This window comes from Oryctolagus cuniculus, chromosome 2 (genome assembly GCF_964237555.1).
Source record: "Oryctolagus cuniculus chromosome 2, mOryCun1.1, whole genome shotgun sequence".
Classification (NCBI taxonomy): Eukaryota; Metazoa; Chordata; class Mammalia; order Lagomorpha; family Leporidae; genus Oryctolagus; species Oryctolagus cuniculus.
This window is the reverse complement of record NC_091433.1, coordinates 64,897,936-64,920,494: the sequence shown is the minus strand read 5'-3', so window position 1 is coordinate 64,920,494 and position 22,559 is coordinate 64,897,936. Positions and strand designations below refer to the sequence as shown.

Below are 22,559 nucleotides of genomic sequence, written 5' to 3'. Positions count from 1 at the left end.
GGCACAAGACTCTTCGGTGTTTTCTTTTTTCAGTTTTATCTGTTTATTTTTACTTATATGAAATGCATAGAGAGGGAGAGACAAAGAAACCATCACCTGCTGCCTCCAGGGGTACAGATTATCAGAAAGCTGGATTGGTAGAGGAATGGGGATTCAAACCCAGGAGGGCATCCCAACCACTGTGCCACAAGGCCCACCCCTGCACAAGGTTCTTTAAGTGCCTGCCCACCTCCCAGGGACAGACGATCCAGGCAAGGAGCACAAAGGAGCAGTGTACACACACAGAACAGGTCTCTATCCTCAACTAACTCAGGATCAATCTTACGTAAACACTAGTGATGCAGACTCACAGATGCTCTGTACAGGAGACATTAGGACATCTCTCAAGAATGTATCTACATACGTCCTACAGGCATGCCTTTAAGAGAGAAAAAGCACCGACAGGAATCAGACAACCAAGCTCGTTTTGTAGTCTTTGGATCTACAAGAGCAAACTGGGTGCTGTTCTGTTAAACAGTCCCCCCAAGTTAAACACTGGTTTACAGTCACACTGTCCCATGAGAAATGTCATTGGGAAAATGGGAGGCAAACAGGGAAGAAAGTAAATGATCTGTTTTTACCAAGTTCAAAAGCCCTGATAAATCAACAGGTAGGGAAAGAACACATTGTGTGGACAGAATAATTGATCAGTCCACAATTACACCTAGCCCCAGAAGCTGACAAAACTGACCATTCAATGATACCCTGAACAAAATGGACTTCATTCTGTTCACATTCATTCGCTTTCACAGTTTCAAAGGAAAAAAAAAAAGATTGGAATTTTAAGTTGGCTCTATTAAAAATCATAAGGCTAAGGAAGGAAAATTAGAGTAGATTAAAGTTTTGCTTCTAAATGAAACTGCATGCTTTTCAAATCTTTTACAGTGAAAGTTGTCTACCACATATTAAACTTTATTGAATATCACTGCCACTTAATAAAATTACATTCTTACAAAATGGAGAAATGTCAACAAAGCACATAACACATTCCACAGTCAAATGCTAAGTCAGAATTTTAATCGGGAATTTACAGCACAGATCTCTGTAACTCTACATTGACTACTGTTGTTCACATTCAGAACAAGTGACCGACACAACCTAGGCCACACTGAAAAAAAGAAAAAACATAGCACATGTAGACACTGCAAAGTTTGCACCAAAGGAAAGCAAGCCTCTGCTTTCCAAATCCTGACACGCTGATTTTCATAGAAATACCAGGGACACATACCTAAAGTCACTATTTTCATAACCTAAGTAATGTCTACATTTCTTTAAAATTAAATTTCCTACCTCCACCCAGTGAGACTGAAGTCCATTAAATGTACACCTCTGTTCAAATTCTCCACTGGGAACATTGTAACTCCTCATAAACTACAGGAATGAAAGCACATTTCCCACAGCACTAAAACTTAGTTAGCTCAGGACTGCCTCATTTCCCAGCTGGTTTCATTTTCAAATGCTACTCACTATTGGCCTATTGGAACCTATTAATTCCATGATCTCCACTATTGGAACCATGGTTTCTTCACTGACATCAGAGCCAACAGTGGTTTGGGAAAAATTATTCACAGGGCAAAAGGATGTCAGCTCCACACAGCACTCTGCAGGACCCCTCTGAGAAGCACAGCTTTGTGCAGCAAGGGCAATCCATGGAATTATCTTTGAGCCTCATCACCAACTCTGTGATTTTTATAGAATTATGCACCTGCCAAATGCATCAACATCTGCAACTATCAAAACATCACACTGCAACATTTAGACTTCCTACAGTAAACACACTATGACACCTCCAAAAATTCACTTTTGCCTTGTTCCTCATGCCCCTATGTATGTAACTTTTTCAGAATCATCTAGCTGTGCCTGGTAGCTGATATCTTTACTGAGGGACCAGATCTTAAACCTATCTCCATATCAAAACAATGCTTTCTACCTTGGGCCCAGACACACAAAAGCCAGGTCCACAAAGACATCCCTCAAGAGCAGTGTCCTGGAAGCCTATGAGGTGATAAGAAATCAGCAGGCAATTATATTTCACCTGGGATCCATGAACTCACTTCCGTCTTATGGCAAACAAACCTGGTTTTTGTTTTTGTTTTTTTTTTGACAGGCAGAGTGGACAGTGAGAGAGAGAGAGAGAGACAGAGAGAAAGGTCCTCCCTTTTCCATTGGTTCACCCTCCAATGGCTGCTGCGGACAGTACACTGCGCTGATCCGATGGCAGGAGCCAGGTACTTCTCCTGGTCTCCCATGTGGGTGCAGGGCCCAAGCACTTGGGCCATCCTCCACTGCACTCCCGAGCCACAGCAGAGAGCTGGACAGGAAGAGGGGCGACCGGGACAGAATCCGGCACCCCGAGCAGGACCAGAACCTGGTGTGCCGGTGCGGCAGGAGGAGGATTAGCCTAGCGAGCCGCGGCGCCAGCCACAAACCTATTCTTAACTGCCACCAAGTCCTATTACTTCAGAGAAGACCAGGGATGGGCAACTTTAACTTCCGCCCTTCCCTGGAAGGATGCAAAGTGACTCCTCAAACTCCGCACCCAGCGTCTGACTCCTCTGTTACACCACAAGGACCTGCAGCCCGAAGTACCTGCTAAACACGAACAGAACTGCCGTTTTATTCACACAGCTTACTATTTCTTTTAATTGTTTCTTTACCTAGATTGGCACACTGCTCCTGTGAAGGCCACAGCTGAGTGCTGCTGACCTGGGGCCACCATCACTTCGTAACACATCTTGTCTCCATGGCCCGAGGGCTCTACAAGAGACCTGCAGCCCACAATTTTACCCTTGGCTTTTTTTTTTTTTTTTTACCCAACTCCTGCTTTTCACTTAAACCAACGAAATCAAACCATAATTATACGGCATGGTCACATTTTCACTAAAGAAAAATATTTCCAACTATCTTGTCTAAGCTTTCTGTAATTTCTTTAAAATAAACTATCTTTAAGACAGTTTTAGATTTACAGGAAAAATGCAGTTAGTGTAGAGAACTGCCCTTTGTCTCACACTCGGTTTTCCCTATTAGTATGGATACATTTATTAAAATTAATGAACTAGGGCCGGCGCTGTGGCGTAGCGGGTAAAGCTGCCGCCTGCAGTACCGGCATCCCATATGGGCACCGGTTCGAGTCCCGGCTGCTCCTCTTCCAATCCAGCTCTCTGCTATGGCCTGGGAAGGCAGTGGAAGATGGCCCAGGTCCTTGGGCCCCTGCACCCATGTGGGAGACCTGGAAGAAGCTCCTGGCTCCTGGCTCCTGGCTCCTGGCTCCTGGCTCCTGGCTTCGGATCGGCACAGCTCCGGCCCTTGCGACCATCTGCGGCGTGAACCAGTGGATGGAAGACCTCAAGACCTCTCTCTGCCTCTGCCTCTGTCTCTGTCTCTTTCTCTGTAACTCTGTCTTTCAAATAAATAAAATAAATCTTTAAAAAAAAAAAAAAAAAGAAAAAAGAAAAAAAAAAATTAATGAACTAAGGTCTGGCATGTGGTGCTGTGGATTACGCTGCTGCCTGCAATATCTTCAATGCTGGTTCAGTCTCGGCTGCTCCACTTCTGATCCAGCTCCCTGCTAATGGCGTGGGAAGGCAGTAGAAGATGGCCCAAGTTGCTAGCTCCTGATTTTGACTTGGCCCAGCCCTGGCTGGTGCAGGCATTTGGAGAGTAAATCAACGGTTGGAACTTACCTCTCTTTCAAATAAATAAGTCTTTAAAATTAATGGATACTGACATATTATTATTAACTAAAAATCCATACTTCCTTCAGGTTTCCAAAGCTTTGATCTCTGTTCTTCTTCTGTTCCAGGATCCCATCCACATTCAGTCATCACATCTTAGACTTCTCCTGGCTGCCACATTTTCTCAAACTTTCCTTTTTTTTTTTTTTTAACTTTTATTCAATGAATGTGAATTTCCAAAGTACAGCTTATGGATTACAATGGCTTTTCCCCCCCATAACTTCCCTCCCACCCGCACCCCTCCCCTCTCCCGCAGAACTTTCCTTGTTTTTGAGGTCCTTGACAGGTTTAAGGCATACTGGTAGACTGTCCCTCCACTGAAATTTAGTAGGGTTTTTTCTTATGAGTAGACTGGGGTAAAACACCATTGTCAACACATCACATCAGGGGCATGTCAACCTGACTTACCCTTTTGATGCTTCCCTTGAACACCTGGCTGAGGCAGTATCTACCAGGAGTGCTGTAACTTTTTTAATTATTAAAAATGAATTTAATAATCTTAAGGAAATTTTTTTCTCAATTTATTTTTTTAAGAGAAACAAAGAGAGATCACTGGTTCACTCTCCAAATACCCACAACAGCTAGGCACAAGCCAGGCTGAATCCAGGAGTCCCAAACTCCACCAGGGACTCCCATATGGGTATCAGGAACCCAAGTACTTCAGGCATCACCTGCTGCCTAGTAGGTACATATCAGCAGAAGATGGATGGGACACAGAGGAGCCAGAACTCAAACCAGACACGCCCACAGGCGATGCAGGAGTCCCAAGTGGTGACTTAATGCCTGCATCAAATGCCTGCCCCATAACATGACACAGCATGACTCATTATCTTCATGATTCAGACAGATGTCTCATAACATATATATTTAAGATGAAAATAAAATTAATATGTATGAATATTCTGCCAGTATATTCTACTTTTAGTTCCTCTCAATATTCAGAAAGAAGGCACCCATTAAGATGAACCAATGGATACAGAGAAATACAATGGTCAATACTCAAACTTACTTTCTTTTAAACACTGATTATGCAAGCTAGATTGTAAGCAAGTTGAGCTGGAACCAAATGATATTCATCTTTCTATATGCAGAGCCCAGATGATCTAGCTGTTTAATACAATAAAAACTACTGATTATATATACAGTATCATTGTTAAAATAATTCACAGGCAGGCATTTGGCCTAGCAATTAAGATACCACTTGGGATGCCTGCATCCCACATTGGAGTACCCAGATTCGAGTGTCCACTCTGCTTTGATCAGTCTCCTTATTTTTTTCAAGATTTATTTATTTACTTGAAAGGCAGAGTTACAGAGAGAGAGGGAAAGACAAAAAGAAAGGAGACTTTTCCATCCACTAGTTGCCCCTCTCCTCCTAAGTGGCCACAACAGCCAGAGCTGAGCCAGGCTGAAGCCAGGAGTCAGGAACCCCAACCAAGTCTCCAACAAACATGTTGGGGACCAAGCATCTGTGTCATCTGCTACCTTCCCAGGCCCATTAGCAGGGGGCGGGATGGGAGGCAGAGGAGCTGAGATTCAAACTGGCACTCAAACAGGATTCTGGTGTTGTAAATAGCAGCTTAATCTACTGCACCACAATGGCAGCCCCTCCAGCCTCCTCAAAATGTGCACCCTGGCAGGCAGAGGATGATGGTTCAAGTATTTGGGTTCCTGTCACCCACATGGGAGACCCAGATGGAGTTCCAGGCTCCTGGCTTAGGCCTGGCCCAACCCTGGATGTTGTGGGCATTTGGGAGAATGAATCAGTGGATGAAAGATCTCTTGCTCTGTCTCTCTGCTGCTGTGTCCCTTAGATGATTATAAATAAATATAAAACTTTTAATTCAGAGCAGTCACTTGTGAGGGAAATGGAAGAACAATGTGAGACTAAAAAGAGCTTCTAATTCCTCTTACCTCTGTCTTGATCAACAGTGAGAGAACACAGAAAGGTGGAAAGATTGCCAATGGCTGTAAAACGCTAGAATGAAAGGGGAAGGACTGGGCCAAACAAAGGCTATCAAAACATTCTGAAGCCTTAGTGCAGAATTTAGCCTTTGACTATGGTGCAAATTGCTATCTCAAAAATAAAGAGAGGAAAAAAATTCTGAAGAAGGAAATGCAAATCAAAACCACAATAAGATTCCAACTCACATCAGCAAGAATAGCTTTAAAAAACAAAATACCTGTTGTCAAGGATGTAGAAGAACTGAAACATTCCTATGTCGCTGGTAGGAATGTCAAAGGGTTGTAGTCAGAGTAAAAACAGGTTTGGCAGTTTCGTGAAAGTTAAACATATCACCCAGTCAGTCATTCCATCTCTAGGTATAAACCCCAGGAGCATAGTTCTCAATAGCCAAAATGTGAAAAGAACCCAAACAACCTACGGATGATGAATAGATAAACAAAATACAGTGTGTCCACACATGGAATGTTATTTGGCCATGGAAAGAATGTACTGATACCTGCTACCACATACAGGAACCTTGAAAACATCATGCCAAGTGAAAGAAGCCAGACACAAAAGGACACATACTGTATTATTCCATATAAAACGTCCACACTAGATAAATCTAAAGACAAAGTCTATTGCCAAAAACTGTGAGAGTGGGGAGAAAATGTGGACTAAGTTCTTAATATGTATAGTGTTTATTTTGGAGATGATGAAGATGTTCAGAAATTATATAGTGGTTATGATTGCACATCATTATAAATATACTGAAAATATACTATAAAATGGTTAAAATGGTGAATTTTATGTTATGCAATTTTTCATTTAAGTAAAAATAAGTAAATAATTGGGACAAAACATTGAAAACATTCTGAACCTGTATTTTGGTAAATCATTTTTAACCCATAACTTACACTGTCCCTTTAAAAAAATCATTTTCTATTTTACATACTTCTGTAGTAATTTTTCCTTATATCAAGAGTTTCAAAATGGAAGAAGTAGTTAGTACAAAATTCTAACAAGAGATCATTTCAACCAATTTCCATCAACCTCATAGGCCCAAGGCCTACTAAGGTATTTACAGCATAACAGGGCCAACACTGCTTCCTACTATTTCAATAACTTCCACATGAACAAGACGAAGATGGACATGCCTCTCTACAGTGACAGCCTCACTGTCCCACACACATTTACTTAAGCAGGAAGCACCACATGCAAAGCAGTGTGTGGCCTGCAGGCAGCTTCCACCCTTTTCCTAGTACACCAGGAAACTTAAATACTGGCTTACTAGAAGGCCCCGTGTCACAATGGCTGCAAACAGTGATTTGCAATTCAAAACAAAATATTGGTAAATAACATTTTTTTTTCTGAAAAGGCAATTATTTTCCTGAATTCCAACAAAATTAAACTATAAACTATGGACTTAAGTCACTAAGCAAGTCTTAGTCACCCAAATATCCTAAGTACTGTTTACTCCAGAACACACTGCACAAACTATGTTGAAAACAAGAAATAATTCTTTGGGAATGTTTAGAAGACGGCATAGTTTAATTTTGTGCTTTTCAAGGTGATTTTTTAAAAATCCCCTTGTAACAACTTCTCCACACTTCAAATACCATAATCACTCAAAGAATTCACAGTAACCACTTGGCACCCAGACTCTGACCCTGCTAAAAGGAACAATTTCCATACCATATGACCATGGCAGTGTTGGTGAAGGCTATCAGGTCTGATTTAGTTTTCTTTGCTCTTATGAGTAATTCATACATTTACACCAGTATTTAAAAGGAAATAGCTCAATTTTCTCCTCATTTTTAATCTAACAGTAAAACCAGCTCTCTGGCTGTTGGTGGTTATGGAAGTATTAAGAAGAAAGAGGAAATAAGACAGTACCTCAACCAACATTCTTTCAGTAATTTCAACAAACTGTCTTATTAACGGAACTAACTTATATTTATTTAACACCCACCATGTTCAAAAGACACAATGAAGCAATAATAAGCAGTCAGCAGGCCTGCGCCGCAGCACAGTAGGTTAATCCTCCACGTGTGGCGCCAGCATCCCATATGGACCCCAGTTCTAGTCCTGGCTGCTACTCTTCCCATCCAGCACTCTGCTATGGCCTGGGATAGCAGTACAGGATGGTCCAAGTCCTTGGGCCCCTGTACCCACATGGGAGACCAGGAAGAAGCTCCTGGCTTCGGATCGGCGGGGCTCTGGCCATTGCAGCCATTTAGGGAGTGAACCAACAGACAGAAGACCTTTCTGTCTCTCCCTCTCACTGTCTGTAACTCTACCTCTCAAATAAATAATGAAATACTTAATAAAAAAAAAAATGGGTTGATCAACATTACTTACTTTGAAAGAAAGACCATACAGAGGGGGCCGGCACCGTGGCTCACTTGGTTAATTCTCCATCTGTGGCACCGGCATCCCATATGGGCGCCAGGTTCTAGTCCTGGTTGCTCCTCTTCCAGTCCAGCTCTCTGCTCTGGCCTGGGAAGGCAGTGGAGGACGGCCCAAGTACTTGGGTCCCTACACCCGCATGGGAGACCAGGAGGAAGCACCTGGCTCCTGGCTTTGGATCGGCGCAGCACTGGCCATGGCAGCCATTTGGGGAGTAAACCAATGGAAGGAAGACCTTTCTCTCTCTCTCTCTCTCTCTCTCTCTCACTGTCTAACTCTGCCTGTCAAATAAAAAAAAAAAAAAAAGAAAAGAAAAGAAAGAAAGAGCATACAGAGCTCCTCACATCCTAATCATGTGCCACACACTGGGGGCGGTAGGCCAAGAGTTAACTCTGACATCAATGACACACCCAGCTGGCATCCCCTTCCTCCTAGGCCTCAAGCTTGCCACCTCCCAGGATTCTGTCTTTGTAATTATGAGGCATGGGTTGCTCAACACTGGACTCTATCCAAGAGGCACAGATTTGGGTCCACTAGCAGATTTCAACATGAAGTCACTCTGCACAGTAAAATCTTTAAAGCTCAGCTAGACAAAATTGTATCTCTTAGTAACATTCAATCCAAGGGTGAAAAATGAGCAAAATTCAACTGGGAGTTCATAAAACCACTTTGCCTATCTGAGGCCTTCACACCTTAGCCCCCAACTCCTCCAAGAGGCAATGAATCTGATGTGGGCTAGGCAGGGAGCTGGTGAACAACAAGGCGCTGAGAGACTGCCAGCAACCTTTTTGCTGCAGCCTGCACCACCTAAAAACCCAAGCCCTTCTATGCTGATTCAACAGGGCTGCAGGCTCAGCAAGCCCATTCCCCATCATGACCCTGTGTCTCACTTCCCCTCATACATGAGAGGCCATGATGACATGTATACTACACCCCACAGGAAGGCACAGTGACACCTTCCTGGAGATCCCCACATGCACTAAAGCCCTGCCCAAACTCTGCCTCATCTTAACATTCAATTAGGGCACCACCACCTACCACATATAACGGAACAACCCAAACTTTGGTGGGAGCAGCCACCACTCTTTCCTCAACAGAGAGAGTGCCTCTACACTGGGTATGTGTTATCCCTTCAATTAAAGCCTGCTTTCCCAAACCCCTCTGTCTCTGCCTTGAATTCTCCTGTATTGAAACATTGTACTTGGAATAAACCCATCAGGGAGCCCATTCCCCCCAACACAAAGTGGTGAGCCAGCCAAGAGGGAGGGAGCAGGAACTGGACCTTATACAAGTATCAGTTGGTGAGTATAATTCAACTTCTGTCTCTTGCACTTCAGGGTTTTGTTCTTTTTTCTTTTCTCTTTTCCAGCACCTGCACAAGCCTTTGAAATGCTAAACTCAGACTTCTTTTCCCTGCCTCAGTCAAGGGGAGTCAGTACTAGCCTGTAGAAGTGAAATGCCACATGGATCCTAGCCAGGGGCAAACCTGATGGAAGGGAGCACCAGGTCAACACTAAGCACACTCTAGAACAAAAGCAGGGGAGGGGAAACGCCCTGGAGGAGAAGGGGGATGCAAGCCACACTCCCACCGGATCCCTTGGGTCTCTGGAGCTTGGCCTCTCCACCACAAATGCAGCAAGAGGAGCCAACTTTTAGCTTCTCGGCAGGGCAGGGGGTTTCGGCGTCTGGTCACCCGCAGTACACAGGCACCAGTGGGCTTTCTGGAGGTGGCCCAGCTAGTCTTTAGAGCCAACCTCAATACACCCACATAGGCCTCAGGGCCCCTGGATGAATATGTGGTCACCATTCACCACTTGCCAACAAGGGTCCCTCCTCCCTGCTTCCCTCCTGGGGATAGAGGAGAAAGGAACTGAATGGGGTGGAGCTGAAGAGGTGTGTTCCCAGGCATCCGGATGTCTGCACCAGACTCCTATTTCCAGCTTCCAGAGGAGGGGCCAGCACCCTGCTTCCTGATCCAGCTTTCAGAGGGAGGGTCTAGACACTCCGTTGACAGATTTAGCTTCCAACTGGATTTCAGGCCACTGGCTTCTGGATCCAGCAGGACTTGCATGGGGTATGCACACCAGCATCCTTCCCTAGCAATGTCAGCCAGCCTGAGCCCCAATGGCCTGCTTGGCATCTTTGTGGGGCAATAAGCCGATGCAGCAGGCATGGCCAGAGGCCCTTTGGAGGGTCAAGTCCATGGATGGCCAGTGGGACTGTAGCTTCCAGGACCCCAGGCACTGGCTTCTGGTTCCAGTCAAGGAAGGTACTATGTACCTGGCAGGGCTGCTCTAGAGGGTTTTTCCCCCTTGCTTCTCTTTTCCATTTTCGGCCACTGCCCATTCCTAAACTAGCTTTCTCTCATTCAATTTGAATGGCAAACACAATCATGGTGCTACTAGCTAGACCTAGGGCACTAAGCAGGCTGCACTTTGCCAAAGCATTAAAACGGAGGCTTAGAATCTCTCATGCAGAATCCTCCCCACCTCCTGACTGAAGCCCCAGGGTTTGTGACAAAAACTGGGCATGGTAGAGTCCCAGAACTTGAGGCAACACCTGGGAGAGGTGAAGGGTCTGAAGACACTCAGGCAACATGGACTGCACTCAAGACCTGGGATGTTGGGTCTAAAAGCAATCCCTAAGGGGCATTGGGGACACCCGCGGCGTGAAAAGGGCATGTCCACACCTGGATGTGGCCAGACCGAGTCCTCAAGAGCCCCAGAGTTCCACACAAATGCCTGGGAGTGACATGGGGCTTCCATGAACCCAGGCCTTTCTATTCTCTCCCTAGGTTACAACGAGGCTTTTCCAGGTACATGTAACTCTACATCCATTCTACTGTGCCTACTCAGTAACTGGGAAACTCTGGGACTAGATGTTCTAGACAACAAGAAGTGTATTTTCTTTTACAATATTGTCTGGCCACAATATAAATGAGAGCATGGAAAAACCTGGCCACTAAACAGGATTAAACCCAACTTTAAGTTGACCTCTTCCATAAGACGCAGCAAAGACAGTCAGAAATCCCTTACCTTGAGGCCTTTATGGCACTCTTCCAAGAACTCACTCTTAGAAGGAGCTGTGGGCGCTAATATGTCCCTGCTCTCTTAGTACTTCAATTCTTCTTCACCTCCTATTAACCCATGGCCTCCACTCTACAGCCCATCCTGTCCCCCTCTATCAGAGGCAGCCCAACTTGGAATCCCTGGCAGTGGGATTCCAGCTCAGTACAAGTAAGCTTTGTCCCCTGACATAGAGAATAGGGATGCTGAAAAAAATCTAGAGTACATATCCCTTTCTTCGTGACCGTCCTAGTTCATGGTAAACAAAACCTAGGCAGATTTCCAAAAAATCCTACAAGTTTCCTTAGGAGTTTCAGGTCTTAACTCTGGCCTTTAACCTAACCTGTACTGATCTACACATTGTCTTATCCACTTCTTGCACCCAGAAGAGAAACAGCATATCTGGTCTGAGGCCCAAGCTCATGCTGACTCTCTGGTAGCTCAGTAGCCAGGCCAATAAGCTCTGGGAGCTATGGCAGTCCCACAAACACAATCTGATTGGAGCTGTCAAAGAAGTCCAGAGAATTTAAAGCACCCAGACCATATGGTTACCTGTCTACCATATGCAATGCGGAAATGTATAACTTACCAGTTTGACAAAGCTAGGGAGATAACAACAGAATGAAGAGAATCCAGTGTTATTCCATGGACAGCTGATAGAGACCCAAAAGAAATATACTAACATAGATCTTAGCACTCATGAAGGGCAGATCCTACTTCTCATCCATTTAACCAGTCAATCCCACTTATTCAGAGAAAGCTTCAGAAACTGGCCAAGGAACCCCAAACTCTCGATGCTGGATATGCCATTTGGGAGTGTTTTAATAACAGAGACAAGGTTAAAGAGGAAAGGGTGTCCCAAAATGGGAAATGGCTAAGATAACAGGCTCATCGAATAGAAGTCACTGTAAACAGTGCCCAGCGATCTCATGGCCAATCCAGGAGGGACAACAGATGACAAACCAAGAGAAGGACAGCACTGTGGCACAGCAGGTTAAGCCCCTGCCTACAATGCCGGCCTTCCATATGGGTATTGGTTCAAATCTCAGCTACTACACTTATGACCCAACTCCCTACTAATGTGCCTAGGAAAGCAGCAGAGGATAGCCCAAGTGTTTGTGTCCCCAGCACCCACGTGGGATATCTGGACAGAATTCCAAGCTCCTGGCTTCAGCATGGCCCAGCCCTGGTCATTGGGACCATCTGGAGAGTGAAAGAGTGGATGGAAGATCTCTCTCTCTAACTCTTTCAAATGAAATAAATAAATCTTAAAAAAGAAAAAAAAAAAATGGGGGTGGGGCAGCCCTGTGGCGTACTGGGTAAGGCCGCCACCTGCAGTGCTGGCATCCCATATGGCTGCTTGCTCAAGTCCCAGCTGCTCCACATCCGATCCAACTCCCTGCTGTGGCCTGGGAAAGTAGTAGAAGATGGCCCAAGTACTTGAGCCCTTGCACCCATGTGAGAGACCCAGAAGAAGCTCCTGGCTCCTGGCTTCGGATTGGCTCAGATCCAGCCACTGCAGCCATTTGGGGGAGTGAACCAGCAGATGGAAGACCTTTCTCTCTGTCTCTCCCTCTCACTGTCTGTAACTCTACCTCTCAAATACATAAATAAAGATCTAAGGGAGGGAGGGGTTACTGGAAACATGACTACCCTGGCCTCACAGTTCCCTTCATGTCCTTATCTGAGAATGAAAGGGTCCAGGGACTCAGGTGACACCCACAACCCATATATACTTCTCATTTCCAGAGCTCCCCATGACCCTGAATGTCACAGGTAAAAGTACTGATTTTTGAATTGATATGGGAGCCACTTACTCTGTATGAAATTCCTATGTGGTATCCCTACCCTCAAAGAGCTGCGTCATTAGATAGTTGACAGCAAGCTTCACTCTGGAAAATTTCCTTTGCCTCTGGTTTGTCAGAGATATCTCCCATCAGTTTTTGGTGATGTCAAAATGTCCAACTCCTTTACTTGGCAAGACTTGCTATCCTTGAGTACTTCTCTCAGATTAATCACTCTTAAGTCTAATAAATCTTTTGTTATGATGCTTATTGTACTGAGACAAGTCCCAGCTTGGATGATCTCCCTGCTGAAACCCAATATAGAGTAGATCCACAGGTCAGGGATCAGGCCACATATGCTGCTGCCATCATAGTCTTCTTAAAGGACAAGACAACATGTCCTCATTGACACCAGTACCCCTTAAATCCAGAAGCTAAGTGGGGACTCCAACCCTTGATTGGTAAATTTCTCAACCATGGAGTCCTGTTTCCATGCCAATTCCCTTTTAACAGTCTCTATAAATGAGGCAGTCCTCCCACTTTATCCTACTGTACCAAATCCCTTCACTACCTTAACTCAGATACTAGAAGGCGTGTCTTGGTTCACAGCCCTAGATCTGAAGGATGTCACCTTCTGATTATTGTTACACCAGAATCCCAGTACCTATCTGCCTTTGACTGAATTGATCCATCCTCAAATACTCCACAGTATACCTAGACAGTCCTTCCTCGGGCTTTAGGGGTAGATCTCATCTATTCGGCAGTGTCCTCACAAAGTAACTTAGGAAGTTCCAATTAAGACCAAAGCCACTCTATAATATGTAGATGATATATGCATCGACAATCCCTCTAAGGAGGACTCAGATGAAAACACCATCCACCACGAAAGTAGCTATCTCAGTTCTGGAATGCATACTCCAAACACCACTGCCTCTCCACCTTAGTTAAAACAATTAAACAAATTCCTCCATGAAGAAAGAATATCATTTATATCATGTTTCCTAATAAAGATATTTCTACTTAAATAAAAAATCCAGGTCTTAAACTTTCTTAGAAGGATGAACATAGCAAAAATGCAGATCTCCACACAGAAACTAACCTTGACCCAGGGAAATCATGTCCTCTCTTTTTAAATGAAAGAAAGCTATACTATGGATAGGGCCGCTGCAGATAAAGAAACAAGTGAGAACACTCCTGAGAATGGCAGGCTTGTGCTAGATTAGGATTCCAGGATTTGGGTTGATGGTCAAACTTTGTATGAGACCTCAAAGGGTTGTGACACTGACCCACCTGAACAGACAGGAAGACAATATGAGGCCTTGTGAAAGATTAAGGATTTATTGACAAAGGCCCATGTACTAGAGAATCCACAATCTAGACAAGCCCTTCACCCTGTTTGTAGCAGAAAAGTAAGGAACAGGCCTGGGTATACTCACCCCAAAGCTGGACTCAGTCTTGTGACCAGTGGCCTACGTTCCTAAACAACTAGACTCAGAGGCCGCAGGAGGCCAGCATGCTTAAGCGCAGCTGCTGCCACTGAATTCTTGGTAGAAAAACACCAAGCTAACTTTAGGTCAGCCTCCATACCAGGTACAAGGAGTTCCAGAGATTAAAAGACACCAGTGGCTAACTCTTGTGTAGACCACAGTACAGATGTAATCTGGTAGGCCTAATCTACAGCATGAACCTCTGGAAAACCAGATGGTAAATGGTTCACTGATGGCAAGACTTTCATGAAGGAAGGGTCAGAAAAAGGCAGAACATGCCATAGTAGATCCTACTCAAGCAGTGGAAGCCCAAGAATCGCCACCTAACACTTCAGCCCCGAAGGCCAAACTTACTGCCTTGACTAGAGCCATAAAACTGGGAAAAGGCCAAAGAGTCAATATTTACACAGACGCCAAGTATGCTTTCCTCATGCACATGCAGCAATTTGGAGAAAGAGGCCTACTGACTACAAAAAACTCTCCCATTAAACAAGCGGAAGAGTTTAGCTCTCCTCTCAATAGTTTTGGGGCCTCTGGAAGTGGCCGATGTCTTCTGCAGGGGAAACCTAAAGGGGAACAGTCACACCATCAAAGAACTTGCACTGGCAGGGCAGGTAAGACTGAGGCTCTGGAAACGGCTGTAATATCCCAGCATAATTGAAGGCTGGAAATCCCTATTATATGACGCACCTGCGAAATGGACCCACCAGTGAGGTTATAGTAAAGATTCTAACATGTAGTGGACTTAAATCAAGATCATGCTCACAGGGGCCGGCACTGTGGCATGGAGGGTAAAGCCGCCGCCTGCGGTGCCAGCATCCCATATGGTCGCTGGTTCGAGTTCCAGCTGCTCCACTCCAATCCTGCTCTCTCTATGACCTGGGAAAGCAGCAGAAGATGGCCCAAGTCCTTGGGCCCCTGCACCCACGTAGGAGACCCTGAAGAAGCTTCTGGCTCTGGATCGGCGCAGTTCCAGCCGTTGCGACCAACTGGGTAGTAAACCAGCAGATACGAGATCTCTCTCTCTCTCTCTCTCTCTCTCTCTGCCTCTCCTTCTCTCTCTGTGTAACACTTTCAAATAAGTAAACAAATCTTAAAAAAAAAAATCATGCTCACAGAGGGGAGGCCCTAATGCACATGTCTTTGGAGGAAGAGGACTGCATACTATTATCAGGGAAGTAACCTGATCCTGTCCCTTCTGTCTGCAAAATAATCCTAGTGGCCACATCAAACCAGCTCCCTTACTCGGTCCTGTACAAGGGGGAGGAACGTGCCCTGCTGGACACTGCAGATAGACTCTACTGGCACGCCCCTGGCAAACGGATGCGTCTACCAGTCTTCACCTGTACTTTTTTTTTTTTTTTTTTTTTGACAGGCAGAGTGGACAGTGAGAGAGAAAGAGAGAAAGGTCTTCCTTTTCCATTGGTTCACCCCGCAATGGCAGCTGCGGCCGGCACACCGCGCTGATCCGAAGCCAGGAGCCAGGAGCTTCTCCTGTTCTCCCATGCGGGTGCAGTGCCTAAGCACTTGGGCCATCCTCCACTGCACTCCCGGGCCACAGCAGAGAGCTGGACTGGAAGAGGAGCAACCGGGACTAGAACCCAGAGTGCCGGCGCCACAGGCGGAGGATTAGCCTATTGAGCTGCGGCACCGGCCTTCACCTGTACTTTCACAAGACGGACAGGGCCTTCCCCAGTCCTAACAGAAAAAGTATGAAAGTATCCAAAGTCCTGCTGAAACAAATAATCCCACATTTTGGATTTTCAAGTTCTCTCCAAAGTGATAATGGAGCCTCCTTTGTCTCTAAAGTGACTCAGCAGACAGCCACTGCTTTAGGAACCTCCTACCATCTCCAGGTGTTTTGGAGGCCACAATCTTCAGGTGTGGCTGAAAGAGCCAACCGTACCTTTCAAAGGGCTCTGGCCAAACTTTGTCAAGAGACCTCAGAATCATGGCTCATAAGATATTGCCTCCTGCCCTCCTTAGGACAAGGACAGCACCCAAGGCTACCCTGTAGCTTAGCCCTTTTGAGATATTATATAGAGGTCCTGGCTTAGCTCTGACACCCTCCGTGATTCAGACATCCATGATCGAATATAGCATATTATCAATTTAGGGCAGATGCAAAAGGCTCTGATTGAATGTGGCAACAAGATTCCCCTGGTGATGGATCCCAGCAATCACAATCACTCTTCCCATGAAGATCTAGTTTTGTGAAAATCTTGGAGACAGGAATTCCCCTGCTGATCAATTATAGCCTAAATGGAAAGGACTCTATCAGGTACTACGTAACACTCCTATTTCAGTTAATTTACAGGAAATTTCGAGCTGGGTACATCTGTCAAAAATTAAACCTCAACCCGTTGAGTCTTCACAGGTACCCCCAGATGACAATTCTGCTCACTCTTCTGAGTCAACTGAAGAACTTAAGTATATTTTCAAAAACACAAAAAGATGTTTGCCTTTCATTTACACTTCTCCCTGGGTGAAGACATTAAGGCTGCTGCACTTTCCAGCTGAAGTGCTTTACCACCTCATCTTCTATTTCTCTCAGAGAACCGCACCCTGACACGATCTTCCACCACAATGGGAGAAAATCTTGCTACAGTCCATGAAGTTCATTTCGGAAGCCCGTCTGCTGCCTTGGGCAGCCTATCCTGAACCACGGAGCAGGCTCCACAACTACACAATTCTGTGGATTCCCTAGCGGAAGTGATCATGGACAACTAACTGGCCCTAAAATGTGCACTGTTAGGACAAGGAAGGCTATGTGCACTGACTAAAGAAACCTGTTACATTTACATTAACACTGTACTGATGGAAAGAAATGTCAAGAGGATCTATAAACAAGCCGAGCAGTGCTATGATTCTGGTAAATGAAGCTGGTCAATTCCATCACCTGGGAAACAGTAAGAAGTACTCTCCCTTTTCTGACATGGTTCCCACCCTCATTTCTTCTTTGCCCAGCTGTACTCATATTAATTGTCAGATCTGTCTCTTTCAGAATTCAACAGTTTCTCGCAAAAATGATGGACATGAAGGGACTCTAGCCATTGCCAGCCTGGTGGCAAACCTCCGGCTCCTCAGACAAAATCTCTAGATCAGTTAGCAAGGGATCTTCATTCTTGGTTAGGCAGGGACAATGCTCTGTTTCAGCATGAGGAAGACACACAAGAGTGACCTTCCTCTATCAATCTCCCTAAAGATTAAGGGAAGAAAGTTTCTGAGTACGAAAATGATGTGAGCTAGGCAGGGAGTTAGTGAATGACAAGGAGCTGAGAGATGCCAGCAGCCCTGTACCACCTAAAACCCCACCCCCTCTTCCATGCCAACCCAACATGGCTCCAGGCTCAGCATACAGAGACCCATCATGCACCTGAGCCTCACTTCCCTTCATGCGGGAGATGCCATGATGACCATGTGGAGTCACCATGAGACCTTCTTGGAGACTGCTGCTTACCAAGGTCCAGCCCAAACTCTATCCCATTCGACTACTCAATTAGGGCATCATCCCCTCCACTATGAAGGGACCACCCAAACTCCTGGGGACAGCCCCCATTCTTTCCTCATGGAGACATGGTGCCTGCACATCGGAGTGTACACAATCCCTTTAACTAAATTCTACTTTCCTGCACCTCTATCTCCATCTTTGCCTTGAATTCCTCTCTCAGGTTGACACAATAACTTGGAATAAACCCAGCTAGGCACCATGTTACCTAAAACATCTTTGTTGTCTATGTTTGTGTGGTTTTCTTTTTTTAAAGGACCGGACCACTTGGCTATGATCTGTGGCCTACCACAAACACCAACTGGTACAATCAAAGGTCCATGGAGAGCAAAAGAAGAGATCACTGAGGAGGTCCTCCTGCAAAGTACCACTCCTGGAGACCTGGCACTCAGGGAAGAAGGGGCAAGGAATAATAGACAGGCAGATTATTATTATTAGGATAAGACTGGGCAAGCAGCCTGGAAAACCAACGCTGGGCAAAGAGGTTCTGCCCCTCCATGAACTCCACCCAAAGACCTCTCAGCACGCTCAGGGGTAAAGGCAGCCTAGAGGAATGGCTAAGAAGGCAAGTTGCGGGGCAAGTACTGTGGTGCTTGACACCCACATCCCATAGTGAGGGCCTGGGATCAGGTTCCACCTCTACTTCTGATCCAGCTTTCTGCTGACGCACACCCTGGGAGGCAGAAGATGATGGCCCTGGTACTTGGGACCCTGTCACCCACGAGGGAGAGCTGGATTGTCGCTCCCCCTCTTCGTGGAGGAACGACACTAAGTCCTGCCTAGGCTTCATATCCGAGTCACGGCACCATTATGTCGCTCCCACTCGTCGCGGAGGAACGACACAGGACCCTGCGCTGTTCTTTCGTCTGCTCGGCCCTCCCCGGGTTCGCTGCTGGTTCTTCCCGGGTTGGCTGCTGGTCCTTCCCGGGTTGGCCACCATCCCTTCCACCTCCGTGGAAGGGCGGTTCCCCCTGGCCACATTCCCCACTTCCGCAGGGGAGCGGCACACCGCCGGCCGGCTCTCTCGGGGGCTGCACAGGTGTTCCCCTTAGATGTTCCTGGTGCATGCCGTCTCTCTCCTCCTTTATAGTCCTCCTCCGCCAATCCGTGCTCGGCTGCCCACACGCCGAGTACGCTGCTCTCCTCCAATCAGGAGCAGGTCCTACAGTTTATTGGCTGAACTGGAGGCAGCTGTGTAGAAGCTGTTTTCTCCTCTCCCAGCGCCATATTGTGGGAGAGCAGATGCATAGAATAAGTCTTAATTCCAGTAACTCAGTCCAGTCCGGGTTGCTCCCCACACTGGATAGAGTGCCTTACATCTGGCTTTTGCCTAGCACAGCCCTTGCTGTTACAGGCAACTGGGGAGTAAACCAGTGGAAGGAAGACTTTCTCTATTGGTTGGTCTTTCAAATAAAATAAACTGGGAAAAAAAAAAAAAGACACCAGCTTAGACAGTCAAGACTGACTTCAAATCCTAGCTCCACTTACCAGCAATGGCAATTTCTCTGTGACTCAATTTATCATCTGTAGCCAGCCAATTTAAATATCACCTTTTAAGACTAATGGAAGGGGGCCAACACTGTGGCATAGCAGGTAAAGCCACCACCTGCAGAGCCGGCATCCCCTATGGGCACCAGTTCGAGTCTTGGTGGTTCCACTTCCAATCTAGTTCTCTGCTAAGGCCGGGGAAAGCAGTAGAAGATGGCCCAAGTCCTTGGGCGCTGCACCCATGTGGGAGGCCAGAGGAAGTGCCTGGCTCCTGGCTTCGGATGGGCCCAGCTCCAGCTGTTATGTCCATTTGGGGAGTGAACCAGCAGATGGAAGACCTCTCTCTCCCCCTTTCTCTCTGTAATTCTGCCTTTCAAATAAACAAATTTAAAAAGACTAATAGAAGAATAAAATAAGATCTCACAGAGCTTAGCACAGTGGCTAGTACACTAAGGAACATGTTGCCAGTCTATCTACTATCTTCAGAAGTAACCTGAACCATCACTCAGTTCCTAAACAGGAATGTCAACACTACAACCTATGAGGTAGGCAGCATAGCCCTCACTTTAGAGTTGAAATATGAAGGTTTAAAAGACTCAAACTCATCTAAACTTACTCGATTTGTAAATGGTAGAAGAGTAAAATCTTTTCAAATTTTTTGTTAATTTTTTTTAAAGAGTTAAAGAGAGAGGTAGACAGAGAAAGAGATGGAGAGAGAGAGGTCTTCCATCCACTGGTTCACTCCCCAAATGGCCTCAATGGCAGGAGCTGGGCAAATCCAAAGCCAGAAGCCAGGAGCTTCTTCTGGGTCTTCCAAGTGGGTGCAGAAGGCCCAAGGTCTTGGGCCATCCTCCGCTGCTTTCCCGTGATTAACAGACAGCTGGATCGGAAGAGCAGCCAGAACTCAAACCGGCTCCCATATGGTATGACGGCACTTCAGGCTGGGGCTTTAAGCCACCACATGACAGCACCGGCCCAAGAGAGAAAAATCTTTACTCACATCCCAACAAGGCTTGCTTTATGTCATCTACTTCCAAAAGCTTAAAAGTATTTGACAATAATGCTTCAGTACTCCAGCGTCACAATTCTTGTATGAAATTATGTACCTGTAAAATCCTCCAGCCTCCCCTAAATTCTAATTCCATACAATTAGAAACACTTGACAATTTCTGACAGACTATGGAAAACACAAAATTTTTTCTGAACACAGTAGCATAACAAATATGAGGAAATCAAGGTGACCAATGGTCAAAAGTCCACCAGACCCATAGTCTAGCAGACTTTTTATTTTCAGGATTTGTGTAATTTGAGGCCTAACAATCTACATATTCCAACTAGCCTGTATGACACCTCTTTCCAATTGTTTACTGTGTGTAACAAAATTGACAAGAATTAACAGTTACTCCAAATATCCTCTCCCATCACCCCTTACACAATGTAGGAAAACTTAAGTCACTTTGTTGCCGCCCTAAAACAAAACATAAGCAAATTTAAACTGAGTATGTTACAGTGACTCTCACCTCACAGAACATAATTTAAAACTGTAATACTGTAAGCTGGAAATATTCATAATCAGTCAAATCTGTATCTCCAAATAAAGACCCAACAGTGTCAAGGAAAATTGGAATAACAAGTCATCTTAGTCAAAACTGTCCCCACTTCTGCCTACTACCACCAAAAAAATGGTTACCCAGTTTCCTGAAAATAAAATCATATTAATTGCTAATATTATTAAAAGTTTAGGGGCCAGTGTTGTAGACTGGCAGGTAAAGCCACCACCCATGAGGCTGGCATCCCATGTGAACACCAGTTCACATCCCAGCTGCTCCACTTCTGATCCGGCTCCCTGCTAATGGTCTGAGAGAGGCAGCAGAAGATGGCTCATGTGTTTGGGCCCACCACCTATGTGGGAGACCCAGAGGAAGCTCCTGGCTCCTGGCTTCAGCCTGGCCCAGAGCTGGCCATTGCAGCCACCTGGGCAGTGAACCAGTGGATGGAAGATCTCTGTCTCTCCCTCTTTCTCTGTAATGCTGACTTTCAAAATAAATAAATCTTTAGGAAATAAAAAAACGTTTAAAATGAAGGACATGCCTTATTTTTGAAAGTAGTAGTGACAGGGATAAGCCAAGGCATTTAAGCTTACTTCACTTTCTATTTGTTTTACCCAGGCATTACATGTTCTTGTAATCCCTTCTGGTAAGCACCAACGAGGAGTCAGAATAAAACATGAAAATCATAGCAGAAGAAACTAAAACGTCTAAATTATTTCAAGAATGCGCTGCAATTTCAATTATCAGAAACTCCGCAGGTACCCAAGACCAGAAAGAATTACCGCACAACTGTAAAAGTCAAATATTGATACAGGTGCCTTCCATGCCTCTGCGGGGTGCACAGCATCAGCACTGACATTTACTATCTGCTAAGTAGTTTCAAAGTGCAACTGCACAAGTCACATAGCTGGCTTGCAGCGTGAAGTTTATGACAGCTAATATGCTGGGAGAGGCTGCGAAGGTGTGATGCTTGTGCTAACTTTCATCAAGCCAGCAACAGGCTGTGACCAGACGGAACCTCAGCCCAGGTGCCTTTCCTCACTTCAGGAGGGAAACTTAAACCGCTACCTTCATGGATAATGTAACGAGGACTGTTCCATAAATTTATAATGCCATTTAGGGCTTTCTTATCGCTGCTTTTTAACAGCGTTCAAAGACAATGTTCCTATGAGAAAAGTACCTGCGAATATGAAGAAGGAAAACAATTCGGTTTCAAACTGGAAAAAAAAAAAATCCAGGAATGTTTACTAGAAGCACCTAAGAAGGGTTAAAAACTCCTAAAGCCACATTCTAGAGAAAGTTGTGAAAGAATTTCCAGAAATAACAGAAGTTATCCTCAATGATATATTATTTACACTTACAATTAGAGATCCCTCCTATTATTACTACAATAATTGTGGGAAACTTTCCTGGGATGAAGCACACTTGTGAACGCTCAGCTCAACTTCAGCTCCTGAACTCCTTAGACGAGAATTCTATTCGGCTTCTCTTGGCCTCCAGGCAGGAATGAAATGAGTTGTTACCAAAATAAGTAAGTAAAATCGGCTCCT

At 45.3% G+C, this 22,559-nt stretch overlaps 1 protein-coding gene and 1 long non-coding RNA gene across 3 annotated transcripts in view; both read right to left on the bottom strand.

Moving 5' to 3' along the window:
• Positions 1-22,559, bottom strand: part of WWC2 (WW and C2 domain containing 2) — a 262,307-nt gene that overhangs the window by 238,619 nt on the left and 1,129 nt on the right. The gene's annotated exons all lie outside the window — the stretch shown is intronic.
• LOC127487360 (uncharacterized) overlaps positions 1-22,559 on the bottom strand; it is a 96,600-nt gene extending 74,041 nt beyond the window's left edge. The window contains exon 1 of the long non-coding RNA XR_007914156.2: positions 1-22,559. This exon is cut by the window's left edge and continues 41,324 nt beyond it. This is a non-coding gene — a long non-coding RNA (uncharacterized lncRNA).